This window comes from Bacillus rossius, chromosome 1 (assembly GCF_032445375.1).
Source record: "Bacillus rossius redtenbacheri isolate Brsri chromosome 1, Brsri_v3, whole genome shotgun sequence".
Classification (NCBI taxonomy): domain Eukaryota; kingdom Metazoa; phylum Arthropoda; class Insecta; order Phasmatodea; family Bacillidae; genus Bacillus; species Bacillus rossius.
The window spans coordinates 242,317,948-242,326,480 of record NC_086330.1 but is presented as its reverse complement, the minus strand read 5'-3'; the positions used below and the strand labels follow the sequence as shown (position 1 = coordinate 242,326,480).

The following is an 8,533-nucleotide window of genomic DNA, read 5'->3' as shown; positions in this document are numbered from 1 at the left end:
CACAGGATCAATCATACAGGATCAAGGCTTAAACTTGAGTACGTGATAAGGAACAATTACCCACGTATAACAAGAAGATACCAAAATTTAATTATAACTGAACAAAAAAATAAGATGCAGTAAAGGAATGCTAAGGGTAATGGAAAGTCCTAAATAGGTAATTTCATTTTCTGGTTTATAAAATAGCCTATTTGAAGCATAATATAGATTTTCATGTACACAGGTGAGATTGGCACAATTTTAATTGTTTCGCTATCAACATTTTGCAGAATACTTTATTTTATTAATTTAATTGGAGGTCTATGTGCATTTTAGCAATGCAGTCAGCATACAGAGAGCAAGTGCAATAATTAAAGTTATCATTTTTTGTCTCTGAATATATTATTTTCACTCATTGCAGTAATGTTTGGTTACATTAAAGTTTCAAAAGATATTTAGAAAGTTTTAAATAAATAAGAATGGATGCGATAGTGTACACTGTACAGAAGTTTTATTATTATTTTTTTAAATTTCCACCCACTGGTATTTTCAACTTCTTGCAGCACTGGTTAATCCTAAAAAAATTGTTTCAGATCAAAGTTTTATACAAGTTTTAGAAGAATTGCAATAATTGTTATAGATTTTATAGTTAACTTAATAGAGTAATTAAGAATATTTGTTTGTCCATTAACCCCTCATTATTTTACCCACAGCACCCTTGGTGGTTATCAGGTGGTTATAAAATTTTTTAAAATTGACAACAAATTTGAACAGATTCTATGGTGTGCCTACTAAGATAGTTAGGAGTTTTTTGTCCTCAAACCCTTGTTTTTTCCCACCCCTTAACAGTTATGGCTGGTCATATTCAAGTATGTAGACAAAATTTTTGGTAATACTCCTTTAAGTTATAATATGTTCAAACAGATGTGATATGTTTCATGTTATGGGAGTTGAAGTGATTTAAATGTTTTTCAAAAAATCTTCCCAATTTATACCCCTTTTGTTGGCCTATATCCATTAACAAACTCAACTGAGAATTTCCATAACCATATTTTATGTATTAAGTGATTTATTTGTACAAAATTATGGCAGTTATAATGACAATAAAAATGTGGTACATACACATGGTAACGACTGCAACAGGTAGTCTTTCTTCGAAACATACCTAACAGTACAATTTATTCTAGTCATGAGTTTGCTTTTTTCAGCTAATTTATAATACCTGAACAATTTTAACTTACAAGAAATGTAACACATATTTAGTACTTACAGTTAAATTGATCAATACTACTTTTCACACTTTATTCTACAAATGATATTTAATCCCTACAGTCAAATAAATTAACCAAAAACAATTCATTTGAAATCAAATAACAAAATACTACTAGTTTATAAGATGGTAAGAATTCATTTAAAAGCATGTGTTATTTTTTAGTATGCAGACTTTTTTGGGAGCTGCATGTATATAAAAGCTTGTAACCTTTTAATTTTATTTTAGATATTTCAATTTTCTCATGTTACTCAATACATGTATGTGTCCACTGGCTTACGTAAAACACTTTTACATACATAAAAAACTTTTGTATAATTGTGCGCTGTGAATACAGGTAATCCTGAATGTTCTTATGAAGTGACATCCAATTTTAAATATCATTTAATTTAACACAATAAATCAAATGAGTGGTTGTAACTTATAATGAACACAAAAGTAAGAAAAAAAAGGCCACACGGCAGAAATGGTAGTTAAAAAAAAGGTAGAGGGCTCAGTGGAATTTCATTACATTTACAAATCGGAATACTTTTGTAGTTTATAATGTAAAAAAAAACCTTTATACTGAATAGTTATTGAACATAAAACATCAAGTAAAATAAGTTTTTAAGTGTGGATGTAGAACTTATTGAAGGTTCAATTGCATACTATACTACAACTTACTTTCTAACTAGCTGTATATACATCACATGATCATAGGTTATAAATATGTTGAAGATCAACATTTTAAATTTTCCTCTACAATTTATGGTCAGCCTTGCTATGTTTAAACTCGAATTACAATTCTTTGAAGAGAGTGGCCCAATCCCATGTATTGTGACTTTTTTTGCAATGTGATTCAAGGAATTGGACTGATCGGAAAAAAATGTTAAGGCAACAGATAAGGGAAACAGTAGAGAACTGTGTAGGAGGTTTAATAAAAAAAAGTATCCCGGTCACCATACCAATCTTTAACATCAAATAAAAAGTGTGAAATACCCCACACATATATGTTTGTATGCGCCTGTACAAAGGTTGTAATGATGGACTGCATGTTGACCAATAATGTTAAATACTGCTTCATCACATGTAAATGCTACCTGTGAATAACAAAGGACCTTAGAGGCAGGTGAAAATATATATCTGCACAAGTAGATCTTACAAGTTATGTTATGTAACATAAACATTTCACCTATATTTGGCAGCATTCTAGACATAATAAATTATAACAATAGATCCATACTTCACTGTCCACAGAATTAAAATATGTTGTAGCAGCACCACGATTCAATTTGATGCAGTCACATGTAGTGAAAGCTCCAATATCAAAATGTTCGGAACATACATATTTAGTTTTAAATGTTTCAGCATTACTGGCATCAAGGTCATAGCCAATTGCAGCAATCCACTTCAATAACCTGGAAACAAAACAAAAAAATTTTATAGTGTGAGCTAGTACATACTTAAATCAGTATTTCCAGATTATTAGCTAGCATGTAGCATACTATAAATATAAGGTATAAACATACATGTATTTAATTATGTGTATTTAGTTTAGCATTACCACTCAATGAACGTATATATTTCAGAGGTAATGTTTTATTATTAAAGTGCTGTAGAGTGTAATAAATTTGGTGGGTTTCTCTTAATTACGATATATTAATTTTCATTGAATCACATATTGTATAAATAATATAAATTCAGTAACACAAAACGATTTTTAGGGTTCATATCACAAATCATTACATTTAAATTACTGATTTATGGTAATTTTACTAAGCCCATACTATCCCCAAATGGGTATATGTATATATATGTGTATACATATGTGTGTGTATGTATATATATATATATGTATGTGTATATATATGTGTGTGTGTGGGTTATTAAAAATAAATAAATGATTATACTACGTAATTACAAAATTATTATGTGCGCAAATTCAGGTCTCGATAATATCGCTCTATAAATCCTGTATAATAAGCCTTAACATAAATGCCTAACCCTTAACATGTTAAACCACTTATTGTAATTTTTTTAATATAAACATCAGTACTCACTTGCTTCGGCTTCATGGAAATCTGAATGTTGTCACATCAGGATTAACAGTAATACTGTTCCTGCACGAAGACACAAAACATTGATGTGTATTCACAGGCATCTTCATCGGCTTCTTAATTCACAATCATATAGGAAAATAATTCAAAATGATAAATCAAACTCCATTGTAAAATCCATCTTTCACTCGACCAAAATCTACTACAAACCGAAAAAAAAAAGAGCGACTATAATGCTCAAATCAATCTGTAAACGAATATTACTGCAAAAAAAAAAACAATTTTTACAAATCAACTGTTTTTGAAATCAAAATAAATTAATATTACACTATATTTATTGCATTATTAGTATTTATTGCATAAATTTAGTTTCTTATAAACATTCAATTGACATTTGATTATGAACACTAACGCTACCTATGAATTTACAAAAGAACTAGGTCAATCTACTAGCGCTATCTGTTGTGCAGATTAAAAATAGTATCTGGGTACATAATGGCCTATTAGAGTTGCCACCCCCTGGATGGGTGTATGGGAAAGGGATAGATAGGCAAAGGGATTGGAAATCTAATGCTAGCCGAGGAAGAGTACACCCTTCCCCCCCCTCCTCTACCAGACCGGTCGTAAACATGACACCCCGCTGGGCGATAAGAATTCTGAGAACAGCGTCCTCTTGCCCACCCCCCTCCTTTTTCCGCGCGTCGCTACATCGTTCAACAGTACTGCTAATGCGCTCTGTTGAGGACAAAGATAACTACGCGTGTCTTTGCCCGCTCGCGAGGCACTAAACTGCGAGCGTAGCGAAAACCATAAAAGAAATCTTAAATTTCAATTTCTAACAGTTGGCAATACAAATTTGAAATGTTTTTTAGTGTTTACGATGACAATGAAAATTAATATGCTATGAAAATACTGTGATATATTGTATTGTGTTTCATTTTTCTTGTAGGTAATTAAAAGTACTCAATTTACATCCATTTTCATATTGCTATAATATTTTCAAATTTCTTTCATAAATATTATAGTTTTTAAAACAACATTTGCAATTTGAATTTATTTAAATTACGTTAGAAAAATCGAAAAGTGACTAGGTATTAATAATGCATAGGATGTAGCATTATGTTACCTAGGTAAGTGGTTATATTTCAGTTAGATATCTTAAGTTGGTTTTGAGATATCTAACATTTCCTGTGCAAAAAAAGGGTAAATACATATTTTCGGGTATTCGAAAAAAACGAAAGTGAGCTTTATTTTATTTTTAACTACAACTTGCGCAAAAATCAATATGAAAATATATTACACTATGTATTGATATATTATGCAGAAACCCCTTAAATCTTGGGTGCATTATACTGCCAGTGCAGCCTTTGCTTGCCACTCTGCACTTCCAGCTGGAGAGTTGAAGAAATCCTTGAATGTGTCTCGCACAGCAAACGCTTCTCTTGCTGACCCTCCTCGTACACGTGGTAGGTCTTCAAGAAAGCAGTTGCCCTCAATACCCTCGTTGCTTTCATTTAATTCTGCCATGTTACTTCCTTCATTTTCTCTTATGAAATTGTGGAGGACGCAAGCAGCTAGTATTAAAGTAGTTGTGTTTTCAGGTTTTCCTTGCAACCGTCGGAAGAATATGCGAAACTTCTGTGCTAAAATTCCAAACACATTTTCAGAAATCCTCCTGGCTCGGCTTAGACGGTAATTAAATATCCTCCTGTCATCTGTCAAACCTTTTCCTGGATAAGGTCTCATCATGTAACTTTTGAGAGGAAAGGCTTCATCGGCTACAATTACCATTGGCAGTTCGACATTTGTTCCAGGTAGTGCTCTACTCGTGGGAACATTGAGCTGGCGATTCTCCAGAGCTCTTCCAAAATTAGAGTTTACAAAAATACCTCCATCCGAATTTTTTCCGTAAGCTCCGACGTCTACGGCAATGAACTTGTAGCATGGGTCAACTAAGGCAAGAAGTACAATGGAGTATGAGTGTTTGTAATTCCAGTACAAACTGCCTGATAACTTCGGAGCTTGAATTGTAACATGCTTCCCATCCAAAGCACCGATGCAGTTAGGGAACTGCCACTTTACCCAAAACTCAGATGACACAATGTTCCATTTTGCTTCATCTGGCACAGGCATGACCTCGTTTTGAATGACGTCCACAATTGCTTTACATGTACTGTGAATAATAGCAGCTACAGTTGATCTGCCCAGCCTGTAGCTATAGGAAATTGTCTTGAAAGTATCCCCAGTTGCAAGAAACCTGAAAACAACGATATGATAGTTTGTAACATACAATTATTATATTATTCTAAAACCATATTTTTTTTGTTTTTAGGAGGGTCGGAAGAGTGCAGGAAAAGGTGGGCTTCAATTCGTGACCAGTTTCGTCGAACTCTACATAAGAGGAAAACAAAATCAGGACAAGCTGCAGCTAAAAAACAAAGGTACAAGTACGAAGATGTTTTAGAATTTTTGCTCCCTCATATTGTGGAAAGAGAAACCCTCTCAAATGTGCCATCAATGGAAGACCAAAGTGACAATTCTGAATTGGACACAAGTGTGGCGCAACCTAAACATGATCCCGAAAGTGAGCTTGTAAGCCAAAACGATGTTTTACAATATCCTGGTACCAGTTCTCAGACTACAGTTGAGCCTACCTCTCCAGTTCCTCTAGCTGAGTCCATGCAAGCCATTCCTGGGAAAAACAAAAACTTTGCTATGCCATTCAACGTTAAACGCAGGGGACCCAATAATGAAAAACCTGCTCAGCAGTCTCCGTTGAGCCAACTAATGGCGTTCATATTAGCCGAAAAAGAGGCAGAAAAAAGCAAAGTCAGTGCAACCAATTCTCAACACCCTGTTGAACTTTTTCTTGCTGGCTTAGCTCCTATTCTAAAGTCTTTGGATCCCGTATTGTTGAACCAGGCAAAAACTGTAATTTTCACCACTGTGCAAGAGTTTGAGTTGAAGCAGTTATTAAAAAACGAAAGCCACGAACAAATGACAAACCCGCTTAGTTTGCCTACGATGAACCACGCTTCATTTTCAAGAGGCACAGGCAGCAATGACTCTTCTTCACATTCGGAATTTACCAATGAATCACCTCAACGCCATTCCCCTAACGAAAGCCACCAACAAATGACAAACCCGCTTAGTTTGCCTACGATGAACCACGCTTCATTTTCAAGAGGCACAGGCACCAATGACTCTTCTTCACATTCGGAATTCACCAATGAATCACCTCAACACAATTATCCGAACGTGGGTTTTCCTACAACATTTTTCAAAATGTAAATACTATGATATTAACATGTTTACTACCAAATATTGTTTAATATAAGTAAAATGTTTTGAAATTATGTGTTTTTTATTACCATTGGTAACTCTCTCATACAATTCAAGGGGTCAGTTGATGAATAGCGTATGTGACAAATATTATTTTCTGATATATTTGAGCTTAATGTTTTTGAGCAGGACATTTTATGTTTTATTTAATTAATTACCATAGCAATATTGTTACCAGAACTATACGTCACAGTTTACTGTCTCAAATTTAATTTGTTCTATTTCAAACTGTTATATGATTTATTAACCAAATACTGTACATAGCCCTTGTTTCCACTTTTCAAAACTACATTTAACGTGGTAGTGAATGAAAGGGGTAAGTAACACTACTGCTGTTATGAAGCACAAAAATGTAAACTATCTTCATTTAAAATAAAATTACAATGACTTCCCTAAAGATGGGGCTGACATAAACAAAGTAATATAACAATGCAGAACGTAATAACATCAATTTAGACTATGGAAAGACTGAACTCTATTTAATTGTATTATAAGAGTCTATTTCATGTTTTGAATACAGTTAAATCAATTTTTGTTAATTTTGTCCACTAAACAAATTTACTGGAACACGTGTTCAGTCACTTTCCTGCTATACAAGTGTTGTATTAATTTTTGTACTTTGGAAATAAACTCATTTATTCGTATATGATAGGAGAATATTTGGTTAAAAACGAGACGTTTCACCGTAAAGCATGGGGCTTGAGAATGAGAAGCCTGGGTAATAGTTTTGATTATCTCATTTTGAAAATCTGTATTTAGTGAGCTCTTTAAAAATACTTAACAAAATATGGGCACGTACCTTAAGCACACCGCCAAACGTTCTCCTGGTGGAATACATTTCCTCCAGAAAGTATCCTTCTTCTTCAGGTTTTCTTCCAACTTGTTGAGGAGAAGATGGAAGGTATTTCGTGTCATTCGAAAATATCCGTAGAACTTGATGTCATCATCCATGAGACGAGGAAACAGGGTGATAAATTCTCCCTCTATGGGTCTTGATTTCCATACACTGTCCACCCATTTTCTCATTCTTTGTCTCCTCTTTTTCAGCGCATTCTCGTTTTCTTCTTCTTCTAGAGCTAAGGCAATCATCGCTAGATCACTGTTCCGAAATTTTGAAAACATGATCGAAATCAGAAAAACACACCACGCAGAGAACAGAACTGAGACAATACTGATGGCTGTGTTGAGCCGTACGCACGGCCAACACTCGGAACAGTGTGGCCTCCCGTCTCCGTCACCGACAGTCGGCCGTGTTGCGGACACGGCTCGGAGAGAGTGCGGCACGGACACGGTGCGGATATGTGTGTCCCGGCCTTTATCTGTAACTGTAAAACACCATTGTTCGTTAAAAACGTATTTGAATATTCAACATTACTTTTAAATAACCGTACCGATTGTGCTGAAAATCGGTGGATGATCGTTAAATTACATGATATTAATAATTCAATCGACGAAAATATGATTGAAAAGTCAAATCGATGGTTGTTCCAATCGAGTGGAAGAGAGATGCCACGCATGCGTACAATGAGCCAACAGGACACATCCATAGTGGGACATCCGTAGTAGGACAATGTGCGTTACGGGACACTTTTTCGTGCGTGCAGCCGGCGTTCATCGATTTATTAGACGTTGTCACGTCAATATGTATAATTATTGTAGAACCGCTTCATCAATGTTTGCTCGATAGTTAAGAATGGAATGCTTAAAATTTTTATCCTCTTTTCAACCATGGAGTGTCTCACTCATGAGGCGTCTCCTATTCCCTGCCTTCGAACGCTCCGGTCCTGAAAGTGTTGGAACTTATGAGAAGTATATGAAAGTGTGGAAAAGAGTGATAAAGTTTAAAGTGCGCAAAATTAGCAAAAGTGTGCAAAAGAATGGAAGAAAACACAAAATAACCCTAAAG

At 34.5% G+C, this 8,533-nt stretch overlaps 1 long non-coding RNA gene across 1 annotated transcript; it reads right to left on the bottom strand.

Annotated features, from left to right (window-relative positions):
* Positions 1-1,030: 1,030 nt before the first annotated feature.
* On the bottom strand, positions 1,031-3,796 carry LOC134527421 (uncharacterized). Its single transcript, XR_010074190.1, has 2 exons — positions 3,289-3,796; positions 1,031-2,646 (listed from the first exon to the last, which is right to left on the bottom strand). It is a non-coding gene; the product is annotated as an uncharacterized LOC134527421 (long non-coding RNA).
* Between the last annotated feature and the right edge of the window lie 4,737 nt (positions 3,797-8,533).